Below are 20,281 nucleotides of genomic sequence, written 5' to 3' on the forward strand. Positions count from 1 at the left end.
TTCTCTGTGGCCATTATGATGGATGATTACACCCAGCGAAGGAAGAGTGGTTGGGACCAGAAGAGGCAAAGAAGGTGGAGCATGTCTGACCTCTGAGTCATGGCAATAAGAAACTATAGGAGGTATAAATGGCCGCTTCTGCACCAATTTTCATATGTCTTGTACCAATAATGTCATGTCAGTGAAGGTGCCAGTATATATTCTCTCTCTGGGCTTTATATCCCAGATCCCCACAGTAGCTATTCAGATGTTCTTGCCCTCCTGCGTTGCTTCTGTATATCTTTATGTTGTATTTAGGAAAGGGGGGCCTGGGGTCAGGTCCTCTTTACAGCTTACTTGGACAGCTGAAACTTTTTCTAACTTTTCTCCTTGTCCTTGACTCTCGACTCTCTTTCGCAATCCGCCTGCCAGAGTTATTGCTCTAAACCAAGTATCCAACTAACCAGGCCATTCTTCTGCTCACAAATAGTCACTGAATTCATGAGGCTATGTCAAAAGTCTAAACTCTTTCCAATGACTTTGATCTAGGTCCAGTGAATCTCTGACATTTCTTGTTCTGTCCTTTAATCTCACTTCCATTATTCCCTATGTATTCTATAAAATGTAAAAAAATAATGGGATGATATTTATAGTTACACTTTCTGAACACATATACATATTCAGGAGAAAATGAACTTGCATAAACACAAAGCTATTAGATCATCCTTATTTCTCATTAAGCCTTTCCTCTTATGTTTTGTTCATGCCGCAGTAGACTTCCTACCAATATTAAAATACGACATAAATATTTTAAATGTCTTTGCTTAATGATTTTTTCTTTTGTTCTATTACTGGCATCTTTGAGACTTCTATCCCTCCCACCCCCTGAACTTGAAATAAGAACTGACATCCAGCCCCTTTAGTTTCATCTTCTTCAGTCCATTTTATAAGAATTGTGCTTAAATGATACTTTAAAAATATTATAAGGTTTCATAATATACATCAATCATTATTGATAGAGCACATTCAAAAACATGATGGTCTTCGTGGTAGATTATACACCTTGTGAAAGAAGATGTTCCATTCATGTTTTCTTTCTTCTACTGTTTTGTATTCACTCAAATGCTATTCGATGGTTACGTGTTATGTCAACTCCGTGTATCTGGATGGAGGTAAGGTGAAGCCCAACCTGTCGTTCACATCGAAGCCTGATGACATCCCCTCAGGGCTGTGGACTTTTGCATCCAAGAGAGCCTGAGTAGAACTAACCTCCCTCTGCCCTTTTTCTCTCTGTCAGATCTGGATCCTTCCTCTGGTTCACTGATCTGCTATATCTCATGGCAATCACAGGAGCCATCTGCATACTTCTGACCGTGGATTCATTAGACGGACCCCAGATTCATTCAGCCTTGCTCCCACCAGCATGCGGCCCTTCTGCTTCATCTTCTTGGTTCCTGTTTGTCAGTTCCTGAAGCTTCAGGAGTCAGAAGATGCTTGGACTGAACATCGATTACTGTGGAAGTTATTACTTAATATAAACCTATTTCTATGCGCATACACATTCAAGCATCACTAGTTTTGCCTTTCTAAAGAACTCAACCAAAGAATACTACCTGGACTTTTAAAAGTATTTTAACAATTATTAAACCATTATTAAAAATAATATCTGCCAGGAAAATATACATAATTTCAATGAACTTTGTTTCAGGGATCACATGAAAATAAATTAAATATAAATCATGTGCATTTCATAAGAATGAACAGATTTAATAGAAGACTAAGTAATGTACAAGAAAACCTGATTTTCATTATTTCACACTGCGGTGATCACAGTAGGTTTTGATTGATACCATCTAGCACTTCACAACCAGGCCAAGCTGTCTGAAACACGCAATAATCCTCCTTGTCCTAAATCAACTTTCACAACTCTGTGACCCAAATCAGAGTCCCACTGAAGCATGGGTCTTCAGCGTTCTCGAAAGTCATTTTGTATATCTCCAAATGTATCACACGCTCCTTTCTTAAGTGAATTCTTTACTTTAGAAAATTGACCTAATATTTTCCCATGAAATATGATACATATTGTTGGCTTAGCTCCATTGCTGACATAATTTCCACCACCTGAAATGCCCTTGTCTTTTCTCCTCTCCCATTAAGTGAAGTTGAACTCACATGGAAATTCACCTAACTGAAGTACTCCAGAGTGATGTTTCTCCATCCTGAACACTCTGGCATAAAATGTCACTGGAACTTCTAATATGTTTGTTTGTTTCTTTCTTTCTTTTAGAGTCCTGGTGATGGTGTTGTTACATGTTCGACTGTTAATGGCAAGGTCGGCAGTCGATAATTACCAGCTGCTCTGTGGGAGAAATACAGGGAATTCTACTTCCATAAAGGATTATAGTCTCAGAAACTCACAGTAGTCGTTCCATCCTGTCCTACAGAGTAGTTCTTAACCATGCCAGTAAGTATGGTTGGTTTGAGATATTACATTAAAACCTCCCTTAAAATATATTTTATTTAATACATAAATATAATTAATTAGTTCTTATTTAATAAATAAATAAATAATTTAAATGATGTTTATAATTTAAAGTCTTTAAAAATACAATTTAATGTGGCCTCTTGTTCAACATGTTTTTGGCAAAATGTACAATCATTTTCCATTAATAGTGCTTTGTCTGGAACTTCAATGGCACTCAATTATTGATGATTGAGTGAATCCAGTCACAGATTACAAGTGGTGTAGGGAAAGTCAGTTTAAAAAGGATGTTTATTGAACATTATGTTTTTTTAAATCATTTTTTGGGGGGGCTAGTACAATTCTTATCACAATCCATACATCCATCCATTGTGTCAAGCACATTTGTACATTTGTTGCCATCATCATTCTCAAAACGTTTCCTTCTACTTGAGCCCTTAATATAGGCTCCTCATTTTCCCCCTCCCTCCCCACCCCCTTCTCATGAATCCTTCATAATTCATAAATCATTATTATTTTGTTATATGTTACACTGTCTGACATCTCCCCTCACCCACTTCTCTGTTGTCCATCCCCCAGGGAGGACGTGATACGTAGATTCTTGTAATCAGTTCCCTCTTTCCACCCCACACTCCCTCCACCCTCCAGGCATTGCCATTCTCACCACTGGTCCTGAAGGAATCATCAGTCCTGTATTCCCTGTGTTTCCAGTTGCTATATGTACCAATGTACATTTTCTGGTCTAGCCAGATATTTAAGGTAGAATTGGGATCATGATAGTGTGTGTGGGGGGGGGGTGGGAGGAAGCATTTAAGAACTAGAGCAAAGTTATATATTTCATCCTTGCTACCCTGCACCCTGACTGGCTCATCTCCTCCCCACGACCCTTCAGTAAGGGAGTGTCCAGTTGCCTACCAATGAGCTTTGAATCATCACGCTGTACTCACCCTCATTTACAATGATATGATTTTTGAACATTATGTTTTGTGCTAAACTGGGTATAATGATTGAATTCTGTGCTTCATAACCATGTGCTATATATTCTAAGGCTTATGTCTTTGCTTACATCCTATTGGGGAATAGGTTGTCTTTGTTATGTTAATAAGGCAGGATTCATATAGGAATGTTAAATAAAAGAAATTATAAGCAAATAAGATAGTAAGCAAAGTTGAGCCAGGACACAAGCCAAGCCAAAAGAAAGGAACAGAAATTCAGGTGAGACAACAAAATTTCTCCAGAGCCAACAGGCAGAGAAAGCTTTCCCTTAAAGCCTGCATCCTGAATTTGAAATTCTCACCTCCTAAAGTGTGAAAAAAAATGTTTGTTGCAAATACCTACTTATAAGTGCCCTGTTGGTGTAGCAATAACCCATTGAGTTACTAGCCTCAAGATCAACATTTCCAAACCAGCAGCATAAAAGGGGAAGGTCCTGAAGAATATGGATTGGCACAATGGCTGCAACAATGGGCCCAAGCATAGAATAATTGTGAGGCAGGCACAAGACTGGGTAGTGGTTCCTTATGCTGTGCATATAAGGTCACTATAGGTAGAAGCAACTTGATAGCACTTAAGAACAACAGCAAAGAGTTGCCATCTCAAAAACCCACACGAGAAGTTCTACCCTGTCCTGTAGAATCACTATGAGTCTGAATTGACTAGAGGGCAGTGAATGACAGATAACTAAGGCACTCGTGATAATTATTAACCAAAGCAAGGAGGCATCAAAAAGTTCATTGGAAAATACAGTATTTTTCCTTTTAACATCTTATTGTGAATTGAGTGAAGATTTACAGAGCAGATTGGTTTCACATTCAGCAAACCATAAGAATTTTGTTTCATGTAATTGATTGCCATCACCCCAATGTAGCAACACTCTTTTATTTTTTAAATCATTTTCTTGGGAGCTCTTACAGATATTACGAAAGGGCATAATTTTCCATTAGATCAAGCATAATTGTACAATTTCTGCCACCATCATTTTCAAACCATTATCTTTCTTCCTGAACTCTTTGATAACAGTTCCCCATTACTGCCTCCCCCTCCCCAACCACCCCAGGAATCCTTAATATTATATATTATTAATAATATTGCCATATCTTACCCCATCCAACGTATCTGTTCATTGGCCATTCTGTTATTCATCGCTCCACGAGTGAGGTTACATAGTCATCATTGCTATTGGTTCCCTCTTCCCCCACCTCTCTTCCCACACCCTCAGGAAATCATTTCTTCCATTATTATTTCTGAAGGATTTGTCTATCATGAATTTCTTTCATTGAACAAACAATTATATAAATGAACAGATTCAGGTCTAACGAGGTTAAAAAAAAATCATTTTACTGGGGCTCATACAACTCATCACAATCCATACATACATCAATTGTGCAAACACACTTATACATTCGTTGCCCTCGTCATTCTCAAAATTCGCTTTCTGCTTGGGTTCCTGCAATCAGCTCCTCATTTTCATTTTTTTTCCCTCACCCTCCCTACTCCCCCCTCCCTCATGAACCCTTAATAATTTATAAATTATTATTTTATCATATCTTACACTGCCCGGCATCTCCCTCACCACTTTTCTGTTGCCCTTCCCCCAGAGAGGAGGTTATATGTAGATCCTTGTGATCTGTTCCCCGGTTCTATCCCCCCTTCCCTCCTGGTATCGCCACTCTCACCATTGGTTCTGAGGGGTTCATCTGTCCTAGATTCCCTGTGTTTCCAGTTCCCATCTGTACCGCTGTGTATCCTCTGGTCTAACCAGGTTTGCAAACTAGAAAAGTAAAATTGGGATCATGATAGTTAGTGGAAGAAGCATTTAAGAACTAGAGGAAGGTTGTGAGTTTCATTATTGCTACACTGAACCCTGAGCGACTCATCTCCTCCCCACTACCCCTCGGCAAGGGATGTCCAGTTGTCTACAGATGGGCACTGGGTCCCCATCATGTGCTCCCCTCATTCACGATGATATGATGCCCCCCCAACTTTGGTGCTTGAAACCTAGTCCCCTCAGTCCTTCATGATCACACATGCTGGTGTGCTGCTTCCATGAGTGCTTCGTTGCTTCTAGGTTGATGGCTGCTTATTTACTTTCAAGCCTTTAAGACCCCAGACACTATATCTCTCAATAGCCAAGCACCATCAGCCTTCTTGACCACACTTACTTATGCACACATTCGTCTTCAGTGTTTATGTAGGGAAGGTGATCACACAATGATGATTTTTGTTCTTTGGTGTCTGCTACCTGACCCCTTCAACATCTCGTGTTCACACAGGCTTGTGTGCTTCTTCTGTGTGGGCTTTGTTGCTTCTGAGCTAGATGGCCACTTGTTTGCCTTTAAGCCTTTTTAAGACCCCAGACACTATATCTTTTGATAGCCGGTCACCATCAGCTTTCTTCACCATGTTTGCTATGGACACATCTGTCTTCAGCGATAATGTCGGGAAGGTGGGTATCATGAAATGACCATTTAACTGAGCAAGGTGCTCTTGTATTGAAGGAATGCACGTGAGGAGGCGCAATGTCCACCTGCTACCCTACTACTGAACTGATAAATACAAGCACATAGGTCTGTTTCCGCCATAATCATAAATATATGTACATATGTACATGTCTGTGTTTAGGCATTTATGTATGCCTTTTGACTCCTACTTCTTTCCTCTATTTCCTTACGCTCTCCTCCTGTCCCACTATCATGTTCAGCCTTCATTCTGGTTTCAGTAATTCCTCTCAGTTACCTTGCCCTTGGTCACTCTGTACTAGTCTTCCCATCCTCTCCCTCCACTGGTTTTGAACCACTCGTTCCCTTGTCCCTGGGTTGGCCAACACCTCCTCCCTTCCCCTACCTCCCACACTCTCTTGTCCCTCCAGGACCGTTGGTCCCGTTATTTTCTTCTCACATTGTTTGTCCAGCCTATCTTATCTAGGTGGACCTGCAGATATATGAATATGTGCATAAAATTGGGGATGGCTTTGACAGCACCAAAGTGGCACATAAGAACATGGCGATGATGGCAGCAACACGGACAAGCTAACAAACAAAAAAGCCACTGACACACAAAATTTAAAAGAAGATAGAAAAAAAAGACAGAAAAAAAGAGAAAGAAAAAAACTGTTAGTAGTTCAAGGTCTTTTTGTTGACCTTTAGGAGTGTTTTCCAGATGAGTCTGATGGGGTGCCACGTCCTGGCCCCAAAATCCATCCTGTATACTCACTTGGGACCTCCTTGCTCTGCTTCCCCCGCTGCTCCATTGCATGTCCCCAATGTTTTGCTTCAGTGTGGTGGGGTCAGCTCAGTCACATATCCCCCACTGTGTCTATGGTGCTGTTCTCAGTAGGGCCATGGGTCAGTGCAGCATGTTGCATCTCACCTTGGGGCCGGCTATATGATCCTTTCTGTACATTGGGACCTCCAAGCCAGGCTATGGTCCTCTGAGCTTGGTAGGACCAGGTGTGCTCTGCTACATTCTCCTCCTTCCTTTGCTTCAGCTTCCTTCTGAGTGTGGTTTGGTAGGTCAGTTCCTTTCCTGCACCAGATGATTTATTTTCATTTTCTGTGGTACTCTTAATGATGGCGCTAATCCTGGTTAGGGCCAGCGTATGGTCCAGTCTCTTTGTGGATTTCTCCGTGCTTTACGGTACCCTCCTGATTTGGCATATCATGGTGGGATCTGTATGCGTGTTCCAGTTCTGTGGGGACACAACCAATACTCTTCCCTGGGTGGGTTAGTGCCCTGTTCCCCCCTGTGCCATCCACTTGGTTTCTCCCCACCCTGCTTCTCCCACACCTGCCCCCTTCCAAATCTTTATGTTGGACCCTCATGTACCTCCCTGGGTGTGGCCTGCCCTCCCTCCAACTATCTATGCTTCCACCTGTTTATTCTGAGATAGGTGTTTATTCTTCTATTCCTGGCATGCTGATTGTACTTACCTTAGGGGACTCATGTTATACCTGTCTTTTTGAAGTTGGCTTACCTCACTTAACATGATTCCTTCCAGCTCTTCCCACGAAATAACGTGTTTCATGTGTTCGTCCATGCTTTTCAGTGCTGCATAGTACTCCATTGTGGGTATGTGCCACAGTTTACTAATCCACTCATCAATCGATGGAAACTTAGGCTGTTTTCAAGTCTTTGTAATTGTGAATTGTACCGCAATAAACATGGAGCGCATATGACTGGTCGTGTTTTATTTGTTGCTTCCAACAGGTATATGCCTAGTTGAGGGATGGCTGGGCCATAAGATAGATCAATTTCCATTTTCTTTAAGTATCTCCAGATTGCTTTCCACAGTGGCTGTCCAAATCCACACGACCTACTTCACCACAGCCCCTCCAACACTTGTTGCTCTCTGATTTACTGATTTGGGCTAGCCTCAGGGGGGTTATGTGGTATCTTATGGTTGTTTTGATTTGCATTTCTCTTATGGCTAATGACCTGGAATACTTTCTCATATGCTTATTGGCCATATGGGTCTCCTCCCTACTGAAATTTTTTTTTCAGTTCTTTTGGCCCGGTCCTTAGGGGGTTAACTGTTTTCCTCTTTTGCAGGTCATGATTGGTGTTGTAGATTTTAGTAATGAGCCCCTTGTCCGATGTGTCATTACTAAAAATTCTCTCCTAGTCTGTGGGTTGTCTTGTCACCCTCCTGGTGAAGTCTTTCGAGGTGCACAGGTGCTCTGTTCTTATTAAATCCCATTTGTCATTTCCAGTTCACCTGTGTGTGTACCCTTCCCTATTGCAGTGAGCCTATGAGTTCCCAGGGCCAGTGCTCTGAGGTAAGTCCCAATTCCCTCCTTGATGGTCCTGATGGTTTGGGGTTTATCTTCTAGGTCTTTGATCCACCTTGAGTTTATTCTTGTGCATGGGGTGAGGTAAATGTCTTGTTTCATCTTTCTATATGTGGATATCCATTGTTTCCAGCCCCACTTGTTAAAAAGGGCATCCACTTCCCACTTGATGGTTTTGGGACCCTTGTTGAAGATCAGTTGTCTATATGCTGATGGTTTTATTCTTGGCCTTTCTATTCTTTTCCACTGGTCTGAGTGTCTGTCGTTGTGCCAGTACCACATTTTTTTGACCACTGTAGCTGTGAAATAGGCACTAAAATCTGGTGAGGCGAGTCCTCCAACTGTGTCCTTTTTGAGGAGTTTTCTGCTAATCCTGGGTTTCTTCCCTCTCCATAGGAAATTGGTGGTCAGTTTTTCCAATTCTTTGAAGAAGGTTGATGGTATTTGAATTGGTAGAGCATTGAACTTATAAAGTGCTTTAGGTAGGATTGTCATCTTTACTATGATAAGCCTTCCACCACAAGCAGGGGATATTCTTCCATTTGTGGAGGTTGCTTCTGGTTTCCTGTAGTAGGGTCTTATAGTTTACCTTATATAGGTGTTTAGTATTTTTTGTGAAATATATTCCTAGGTATTTCAGTTTGCTCTTAGATACTGTGAAGGGCACTTCCTTCTTAAACCCCTCTTCCATGATTGTGCACGATGTGTATAGAAAACCTATCGATTTGTTTATTGATCTTGTCTCCTGCCACTCTTCCATATTCCTTTATCGCTGTAAGTACCCCAGCTGTGGAGCTTTTGGGGTTTTCAATGTACAGGATCATGTCGTCTGCAAATAGTGATAGTTTCACCTCCTCTTCTCCCATTTGGATCCCTTTAATGTCCTTCCGCTGTCTTATGTTGTTAGCCAGAACCTTCAAAACGATATTGAATAGAAGTGGGGACAGGGAGCATCCTTGTCTTGTACCCTTTTTCAGTGGGATTGTTTCTGTCTTTTCTCCGTTAACTGTGATGTTGGCCATTGGTCTTTCATAGATAGCTTGTATCACCTTGAGGAACTTACCTTCCAATATTCATGATTGATTAGGAATGGTGTTGATTAGGAATGGGTGTTGTATGTTGTCAAATGCTTTTTCTGCATCTATGGATATTATCATTTGGTTTTTATCATTTTTCTTGTTGATGCCATGTATATTATTGATGGATTTTCAGATGTTAAACTATTCCTGCATCCCTGGGATGAATCTTACCTTGTTATGGTGGATGATATGGTTTATATACTTTTGTGTTCTATTGGCCAATATATTGTTAAGGACTTCTGCATCTATTCATTAGAGAAATAATTATTTAATTCTATATACCTGTGGGGGTCTTTGCCCTGTTTGGGTATCAAAGTAATGCTGGCTTCTTAAATGAGTTTCGAAATTTGCCATCCTCTTCTATGTTATGGAATACTTTGTGGAGGATAAGTGTCAACTCTTCCCTGAATGCTTGTTATAATTCTGTTGTGAAGCCATCTGGCCCTGGGGCTTTTTACTTGGTAGGTTTTTGATGACCCTCTCTATTTCTTCTTTTGATATGGGTTTGTTGAGGTTCTTGATCTCTGTCTAAGATAATCTAGGGATAGGGAAAGACTGTTTTCTCAAATATTTATCCATGTCTTCCATGTGTCTGATTTCATTCGAATGCAGACCTTCATAGTACGTTTTGATTATCCTTTCAATCTCATTGAGATCTGTTGTTATTGCTCCTGATTCATCCCTAATTCTGGCTATTGATATGTGCTCCTTTCTATCCTTGGTAAGCTTTGCCAGAGGACTGTCAATTTCATTAATTCTTTTGTAGAACCAGCTTTTAGCTGCATTTATCTTTTGCATTGTTCTTTTGTCTTCCCACTGGATTAACTCCACCCTGATTTTTATTATTTCTTTTCTCTTGCTATTGGAGAGGTTATTCTGCTGCCTCTGTTCTAGTTGTTAGAGGTTTTGTGTTAATGTATCTGTCATACACCTCTCTTCTTTTTCATATATGCATTTAATAATATCAAGCTACCTCTGATAACTGCCTTTACAGTGTCCCATAAGTTTTGTTACATTGTATTCTCATTCTAGTTAGTTACTAAATACTTCCTAAAATCCTGTCTAATCTGGGCCTGTACCCTTTCATGTCACAGGAGATCTTTGTTCATTCTCCAATTGGTTGTTCTTGTTTTCTGGACATTCTCTTATTAAGCTTTATGGCACGGTGATCTGAGAAAGATGTCTGGTTAATATCTATGTGTTTGAATTTACTCAGGCTAGACTGGTGTCCCAGCATGTGTCTATTCTTGAGAAATATCCATGTGGGCTTGAGAAGAATGTGAAATCCTTTGCATTTCAATGGAATGTTCAATAAATGTCTATCAGGCACTGTTGCCTAATTACATTGTTTAGCTTGATGGCCTCTTTGCTGAGTTTCTTTCCCAGTGATCTTTCTCCGATAGTGGAGTGTTAAAATCATCTACTGTGATTGTTGAGTCTGTGATTTTGTTTTTCATGTTTTAAATATTTTGACAAAATTCACCGCACCAATATTAGGGGCATAAATATTCAATATGCTAATTGCTTCTTTGTTTACTGAACCTTTGAGCATTATGTAGTGTCCCTCTTTTTCTCTTTTTATGGTTTTGATGTTGAGGTCCATTTTGTTGGAGATTACGATAGCCACGTTGCCTTTTTTGAGTTACAATTTGATTGGTAAACTTTCTGCCAACCCTTTATTCTTAGCACATTCTTGTCTGTATGCTTAAGATGTGCCTCTTTCAGGTAACAGATTGATAGATTATGTTTTCTGAGCCAGTCCTCAAGCCTTTTTCTTTTAATGTACTAATTGAGTCCATTGGAAGTTAGAGTTATTATCACTTTCTGTGGATTCACAATTGTCATACCCTGTTTTGTGTTTTGGTTGTTTTCCTATCTCACTTCATATCAGTGTGTGTGTTTGAGTGGAGAAATTCTATCTTATCTTCTTTTCCATCTGAAACCCTGTTGTCCTGGTAATTGTTGCTGGCATGTTGGCTTCTAGATGGAGATTGGCAATATGGTGGTCTGCTGTTTCTTCTTGGTGGAGGTTGATCCTCTGGCCATAGTGAGTCAGCCAGTATGTTCTGCAGTGTTGGGTGTCTTGCAGCACATTATTTGTGTCTTTCCTTGTCTTGGAAGACCCTTATCTCACCATCTATCTTAATATATAACTTGGCAGGGAACAGGATTCTGGGGGAGGCATTTTTTCTTTCAGCGTTTGAAAGATGTTGCTCCATTCTCTCCTCCTCTTCATGGTATCTGTCATTGATCTCAGGCTGTCTTCTTTTTCTTTAATTTTCCTATCTGACTGTCTTTCTCGCTTGCTTAGGTCTGATTGAGTGTCTATGAGTTCGCTGATACGGTTCTATGTCTCCTCAAGCCTAATCATAAACTCTGTGACCTTGTGTGTGGCTTCTGCTACCTCCTCTGTTAGCTGCTGTATTCTCTTTGGTGGGTGGACTTCATCCCCCCTGTTGTGGACTTCATCTCCTCTATCGTTGCATCCTTATTCTGGGTTGCTTTCCTCAGCTCCTGTATTACTGTAAGCAGACTTCTGAAGATTTCCTTCTGTGGCAGATCTGTATCTGCTTCTTCTATGAGAGAAGTTATCTCTGCTACCATGTTTTATCTTTCTGTTTTTTGTTCTTTTTTTTGTTGTTGTTGGGAGCGATGTGGTCTGTTGATTTCTCCTCGATCCTTTCATAGGCCCCATGTTTCTGGAGGTCCAGGAGAACCTTATTTGTGTTACTGTTAAGGATTCTTTTATGTGACTGCCTATGACTTACTATAAGGAACTCTGCTGTGTAGACAGAGTTCCCCCAAGGCTTAGCGACCCACAGTGGTGAGATGTTTTGGCGACTCGAGTGGAGGCTGGAGCCTCAGTGAGTGCCCCATGGCTGCTTTGACCTGGTTTGACAGGGTAACCCTCAGCAGCCCCCCCCTTTTTTTTAGTAATGAAAAAAAGAATTTAAAAGGTTAAAAAATAAAAATATATGTTTTTTTAATTACTTTTAACAATTTATTAGGGGCTCATACAATTCTTATCACAGTTCATACATATACATACATCAATTGCATAAAGCACATCTGTACAGTCTTTGCCCTAATCATTTTTTTCTCCTCTTTTCTTTTTTTACATTTTATTAGGGACTCATACAACTCTTATCACCATCCATACATATACATACATCAATTGTATAAAGCACATCCATACATTCCTTGCCCCAATCATTCTCAAGGCATTTGCTCTCCACTTAAGCCCCTTGCATCAGGTCCTCTTTTTTTTTTCCCCTCCCTCCCCTTTCCCCCCTCCCTCATGTGCCCTTGGAAATTTATACCTCGTTATTTTGTCATATCTTGCCCTATCCGGAGTCTCCCTTCCCCCCTTCTCTGCTGTCCCTCTCCCAGGGAAGAGGTCACATGTGGATCCTTGTAATCAGTTCCCCCTTTCCAACCCACTCACCCTCCACTCTCCCAGCATCGTCCCTCTCACCAAATGGTAGAGAAGGGGGAGTGGCAGGCCTGGTGGGAAATGATCAAGGGTAAGGTTGCTTAGAGAAGAGGTATACTCTAGCCCAGGTGGCGATGAAGCATGGTAGTAGGGCAGGAGGAAAGTCAAGGGAGATGGAGGAAAGAGCTAGGAGTCAAAGGGCATTCATGGAGGTCTAGACAAAGACATGTACATGCAAATATATATAGGAGGATGGGGAAATAGATCTATGTGTCTATATTTATAGGTCAAGTATTAAGGTGGCGGAAGGACCTTGGGCCTCACTCAAACACTCCCTCAATGCATGAATACCTTCTTTTATTAAATTGGAACTCTATGATGCTCACTCTCCCGACACAACGGCTGGAGCCAAAGTGGGTGAACAAGTAAATGTGGTGAAGAAAGCTGATGGTGCCCGGCTATCAAAAGAGATAGTGACTGGGGTCTTAAAGGCTTGAAGATAAACAAGCGGCCATCTAGCTCTGAAGCAACAAAGTCCACATGGAAGAACACACCAGCCTGTGTGATCAAGTGGTCCCGAAGGGATCAGTTACCAGGCATCAAAGAACAAAAAATCATATCATTGACTGCACACCTCCATGATAGGATCGCTGAAGACAAATGGGTGCATAAGCAAATGTGGTGAAGAAAGCTGATGGTGCCCGGCTATCAAAAGAGATAGTGTCTGGGGTCTTAAAGGCTTGAAGGTGAACAAGCGGCCATCTAGCTCAGAAGCAAAAAAGCCCACATGGAAGAAGCACACCGGCCAGTGCGATCACGAGGTGCCCAAGGGACCAGGTATAAGGCATCATGCAAAAAAAACAACAACGATATAAGTGTGTGTATGTATGTGTATATATGTGTATATGTATATGTATATATATACCATATTAAATGAAGGGGGAAGTGCAGAGTGGAGACCCAAGGCCCAAGTGTCGGCCAATGGAGATCCCCTCATAGAGGCGTTTAGGAGAGGAGATGGGTTAATTAGGGCGCGAGGTAGTACCGATGAAGAACACAGCTTTCCCCCAGGTCCTAGATGCTTCCTTCCCCCAACTACCATGATCCGAATTCTACCTTGCAGGCCTGGATAGGACAGAGGCTGTACACTGGTACATATGAGGGCTGGAGGTACAGGGAATCCAGGGTGGATGATACCTTCAGGACCAAAAATATATATGTTTAACAAAATTTGGGGAGGAAATCAATGGAGAGAGGAAAAAGGAGAAGCTATAAAAGAGGAGAGAAGATGATAAAGTGGAAGTGGAAGGAGAAAAAACGAGATAGAAGGAAAACCTATAGAAAGGGGGCAGAAGGGAAGTACTAGTAATAATTAAAAAGGAGGAAGAAAGACATGAGAAAAGAAAATGCATAAAGTAAAAGAAAGAAAAGAGAAAAACCAGCACATGATAAAAGATATATATATTTATATATTATATATATATAAATTCCACCCCTTCTTTTCCCTCCAAATTTTAGTGATACCTAATAGAAGGTGGAGGTGGGAGAGGCCTCACTGCCATGGGACGTGGTGCTGGGATATGTGGAGGGAAAATGCTCTTCTAATCAGCAAGCACTCCCAGGTCCCTGCAGGCCTGTAGAGTTGAGCCTGTGGAGAAAGGGGCTACTCAGGAGGGAGCATCCCCACAAGAACGGGCCTCCTGCATTGGCTGAAAGAGGTTGGGTCTTTAAGGGGTGCTGAGAGAGGCAAAGGCCGCAGCACCGCCTCCTTTTCCAGCTGGGAAGGCCTGGGGCAGGCTTAGAGGCTGGCGCTGGGGACCCCACAGGGCCCTGCAGTGGTGAGAATCGGCAGGAGCATCCAGGCGGCTCAGGTGGAGACCACAAAGCCACATCCTAGGCTCCCTAGCAGGCGGGCATTTATCGCTTAAGTATCAGGCCCTGTGAGCGGAGCAGGCTCCTCAGAGTCATGTTCCGAGCAGGTTCAGACAGCGGGGCGCCTCTGGTGGGAAACAGCGGCAATGGTGCCTACCCTCCATCCTGGGTGGAATGTGTCACGGCAGGCTCAGAGCTCGGAGCCACCAGCTGCTGGAAATCCTCCGCAGCGCACCAGGGAGGGCAAAGCCGCTCTGGAAAGAGTGCAAAGCCCTGCCGCTCATGCTCCCAACAGGCAGGGGCGCCCACTGTTGTGTCCCGGGCTGTCAGCACTGGAAGAGGCGCCCCACGTCAGGTAGGTTTAGTCCTCCGGACCATGGGTACGGGTCTCCGCTGTCACGCAGGCCAGCTTGAAGTGGCTCTGGTGGTGGAAATGCAGTGTCGGTATTGAAGTGCAATGGGCTCCGGCTGTAGGCTAGCACCGGCGGGAAGAGTGGGGCTCCGCTGCCAGGGCTGGGAGTGGAGCGGGATCTAGGTTGATGGGGGCAAGTGGCTGGGTAAGCAGGGTGCCCGTGGAGAGGTTCCAGGCAGCAATGGGGGTGGATGGTCCCCCATGGGTGTCACCCACGCAGCCCCCGGTGGCCTGCACATCAGTTACCCAGGCCTTGGATGAATGGATGGAGGGAAGCAGGCCCAAGGGCAGATCCTGCCATGTGGGGAGAGGGTGACTGCGGGGAAGGGCAGAATCTCTCCTAGTGGGTCCCGCGAGTGGGCAGCTGCTGTAGGGGGTCCTGCCACTGCTGCACTTGTCTTGACAGAGCAGGCAAGTGACTTTGGGCGCTGGATCCCAGTCTGGGCATGGAGTGGGGCTATAGCTAGTCGCAGCTGTGATGGCGGCAACCTAGTGACCCTAGATGGAGGCCCCAGCTCAGGACAAATGCATGGGGTGGGGGTGGGATGCTGTCCTGGGGAGATATTTCACTCATCAGACTCCTACAGCTCAGCTACCTGAACCCCAAACCTGCTTTGTTCATAAGAGCTCTCAGAGTATGCGTATCCCTGGGTCTGCCAACCTCCCAGAAGTCCCCTGGTCTAACAAGTTTAATGAGGCAAAACTAAGACCATCATAATAATGTAGTAAACATTAAAGAACCAGAGGATAGTTAAGTGTTTCATCAGTGCCAGATTCCGCTCCCTGGATATATCATTCCTTCCGTGTAGCCTTTCTGGGAGGGCATATCCATTTAGCTTATATGTGGGTTTTGTGTCTCCACTTTGTGTGCACGTCCTCACACCAATTAATACCTAGCTTTTGAACTTCTGATACCAATTCTCATTGATACCTCATGATTATACAGGTTGGTGTGCTTTTTCCATGTGGGGTTTGGGGCTTCCCTGCTAGATGACCGCTTATTTAACTTCAAGCCTTTAAGGTCCTGGATGCTATATCTTTTGATAGCCGGGTTTTGCCAGCTTTCTTCACCACATTTGCTTGCACACCCTTTTTGACTTCAGCGGTCATGTTGGGAAGGTAGCCTCATTCATTGCCACATAAGAGCTAGCTGTTATTGCACTGAGGTCAGAATTGTTGTATTTACACACACGCACGCACACACACTCACACCGAGAGAGAACTACTCCTATCTTTATATATTTACATATTACAATATACACATATTTATAACTATATACATATTTTTTTATCTTCTTGTCCTTTTCCCTTTCCTCTTGACCTACTGTCATAGTTCCCTCTCAGTAATCCCTGTTGAATAAATTTCAATTGATCAGACACAACTGATCAGCATAGCTACACACTCCTCAACGTCAATTTTAGATCTCTTGCTACTTCTCTGTCCCTATCGCTGTTGGCTCACTGCTCCCCTGCCCATGCTTCCTCATCTCCCATGCCCCCCACCTCCTCCACCTCCTGTCCCTGGAACCATCAATCCTGTTGCTGTCTTTTGGGGATTGCTTTTTCTGCCTATCTTGTATAGACAACAGTGGGAAAAAGAAAAAAAAGACCATATATGTTCCCAATCTAACTTCTGTCCTAACTTAGAATTGATGAATCTTCCTCTGTCAAATAGTGAGCAGGATATCTCTACTAGGCTTATGCCCAGGAAAGGTAAGAAATAAACTACAACCAGTCATCTGCATTCCAATGTTTATTGTAGTGCAATTCACCATTGGAAAGTATTGGAATCAACCTAATTTCCATCTAAAAGTAGTGGATAAGAAAACTCTGGCACATACATACAATGGAGTACCTCACACCAGTAAAAATCACTGATGATCACATGAAGCACATTGATCACATGAAGCATATTGTTTCATGAGAAGAGTTGGAGGAAATTATGCTAAGTGAAATTAGCCAATCACAAAAGGGCAAGTACAACATGAGTCCCCTGAGGTAAATATAATCAGCACAGGAGGGACAGAAGAAATGCCACATATCTCACAGTATTTGGGTTGAGAAATAGTCAGTGGGTGGAGGTCCAAGCAAACCTTAGGAGGTATATGTTATTCCAACACAAAGAATAGGAACAGGGTAAAGCAGAGGGAGAAAGGGGGAAAATCAATAAATGAAAATGGAGATGATGGCACAGGGGGAGCAGACCTCCAATCCACCCAGGGGGGCAGTATTGGTTATGTGTCCACAGAACTGGGAGTGGGCATGCAGACCCCAACATGATGAACCAAACTTTTAGGGCAATATAGCCACATGAAGCAATGCATGAAAAGAGGGGGCTACAGGTCTTGTCCCAATCAGAGCCAACCTGGCTCCCTCCCTAGAAGTATGTGTTACAGAGAACACCACTAAACCTACAGGTTGGGGAGAGGGGCCAGCATGCCACTCCCACACGGAAGCAAACCAAGAAGGAAAAAGGGAGAGAGATAGTCTAGATGTCATGTCAGCAAACCAAGCCCAGAGGATGATGGCACAGAGAGGACTGTAGAACCCCAAACAGCTCAAAACATAGCACTGGAGCATACCACAAGAGAAGACAATACTGGGGATACACACTGGAGCATACCACGAGAGCATAGCACAAGAAAAGAGACTGGAGCATACCACAGGAGCATACCACGAGAGAAGACAATACTGGGGATACACACTGGAGCATACCACGAGAGCATAGCACAAGAAAAGAGACTGGAGCGTACCACGGGAGCATACCACGAGAGAAGACAATACTGGGGATACACCACGGGGAGTTAGTGTGAACACCATACAGCAGGGTGAAGCAAGAAGGGAACATAACTGATCAGCAACGGGAGCTAAGCAAAGTCACAAACCCCCTGAGGAACCATCAAAATACACTTCAGGCTAGCAGGGGCAGATTCTGCAATTCCCCCAGGACCAATGGGAAGACAGCCCTAAAGGTTAGCAGACAGACCTGGAATGATATATGCCTTTCTGTTTGTTTACCAATTATTTTATCCTTTTTTCTTTTTATTCAATCTTATGTTTTCTTTTTATTTGTTCTCTATAATTGTTGGTTTGCCTGCTTATACAAGATAGGCATGGGAAGCAAGCTTGGGTAGAAAGCAATGGGAACAAAGGTTCTGGAGGGAGTTGAAGGAATAAAGAGGCAGGGGAAGAGAGTGGTGAGCAAGCAGCTTCATAGACAGGGAAAAAACTAGGGAATTAAATCAACAAGGAGGAGGATGTAGAGATGTAGAGATCCTGGGGGTGTGTGAGCAATAGCAATCTAGTTGAGAAGAATTATGAAGAGGTGGAAGAAGGGCAAGCGTGATGGTGGGGTATGAGGAAGGCAAAGGGAACCAGAAGAAAGAATGAGCAAACAAAGCTATTGATAGAGGTATAAGCATAGATGTGTACATATGTAAATATGTTAATTCATAAAAGTAGAATTATTGGCCTACAGACATATAAGGCAATACACTGAGGTAGTCGACAGACTTCAGGCCTCTGCTCACGCCCTCCCTCAATGCTAGAACTCTTTTTTTCTACAAACTGGCATTCTGTTATGCTCACTCTCCGAGCACGATCACTGAAGTAAAAATGGGTGCATAAACAAAGGTGAAGAAAGATGATTGTGCCTGGCTATCAAAAGATATAGCCTCTGGGGTTTTCAGTCTTGATGTTAAACAAGCAGTCATCTAGCAGAGAAGCAACACGATCATGAGATATGGACGGGATCGGGTAACAGGCATCAGAAGATCACTTACAAACAAACAAAACATATTGTTGAGAACAAGAGGGGTCAGAGCAGAGAACAAAAACCAATCTACAGACAGTGGGACATCCCTTCACAGAAGGGGCACAAGAAATGGATGAGTCAATCAGGGAACGGTATAACACCTCTGGAACACACAACACTCCTCTGGTACCTTGAGACTTGCTCACCCCGCACTATCATGATCCCCGTGCTGCCTTTCACTTCTGGCTAGACCAGAGCATGTACATAGGTACAGATAAAGAGATAAGAGCTCACTACACATAGATCTTGGAACAGGAATGGGAGTAGTGATACCAGGAGGGGAGGAGGGAGGTGGGGAGAGGAGGGAAGAGGATATCAATCACAACAATTGACATATAACCACCACCACCACAACCCCAGGGGAATGAACAACAGAAATCATATGGGAAGGGAGACAGTGGTCGATGTAAGACATGAAAGTAATAATAATTTATAATTTATCAAGGGGTCACAAGGGTGGGTGTTGAGGGAGGGAAAATAGAGGAGCTGATAACAAGGGTTCAATAGAAAGTCAATGTCTAGAAAATAATGAAGGCAATATATGTACAAATACGCTTGATACATTGATGCATGGGTTGTTATAAGAGCTGAAAGAGCCCCACATAAAATCATTTTAGTTAAAATGATAACTAAATAAAACAGTGAGCAGGCCCTGTTATAATCCAAAGGTCCAACACCTTTTTCTTTCAGAGATCCATATCCCAGGACCGCCTTTATACCAGTGGTTTTCAAACTGTGTGTTGCGACCTCTTTGGGGGTGAACCACCATTCACATGGATCACCCGTTTCATAACAGTAGCAAAATTGCAGTTATGAAGAAGCAACAAACATAATTTTATGGTTGAGGAACTGTATTAAAGGATTGAGCCATTAGGAAGGTTGAGAACCACTGCTTTAGACCTGGGTTATTTTCACTACTCTTGCTTGTCCCAGGGGTGTGCCTTCCAAAAGACCCTATTGCTCTTTCTGCAGTCAAGGTTAGTGCCCTACCCCGACCCCATTACAAACTTTAGACTTTCAGTGCGGCTCCCTTGTGGATATCCTCTAAGATGACCAAATTTTAACATTGATAAAGCGGGACACCATTGATAAAACTCATATCCTGGGGAAATAGCCACATGGCAGCCGAAAACCGTACACCCTAGCTTTGTCGCGCATTGTTTTAAAAAATTGGGACTTTTTTAAACCACCGTGGGACGCAGGAAAAATTATTAAAAAGTGGGACGTACTCCTCCTGTAGTTGGAAGACAACAATTGAGATTCCTAGGGGACTTCTTGGCTTTGCTCTGATTGCGATTGCTGATCTGTTGTCCTCCCCTCTTGGATTGTCCCCATGTGGGCGGACCAGACCAGCACACTCCCTGAACTGTATTGTCATGTATCTTCAGCCCTGTCCTCTGTAGCGCTGTCATTTATCGAGGGAA

General features: G+C 43.0%; 1 pseudogene; it reads right to left on the minus strand.

The window, feature by feature from the left end:
• Window positions 1-14,651, minus strand: part of LOC142439923 (alpha-soluble NSF attachment protein pseudogene) — a 71,449-nt pseudogene extending 56,798 nt beyond the window's left edge.
• Window positions 14,652-20,281: the final 5,630 nt, after the last annotated feature.

The sequence above is a fragment of the Tenrec ecaudatus genome, chromosome 2 (assembly GCF_050624435.1).
Source record: "Tenrec ecaudatus isolate mTenEca1 chromosome 2, mTenEca1.hap1, whole genome shotgun sequence".
NCBI classification, from domain to species: domain Eukaryota; kingdom Metazoa; phylum Chordata; class Mammalia; order Afrosoricida; family Tenrecidae; genus Tenrec; species Tenrec ecaudatus.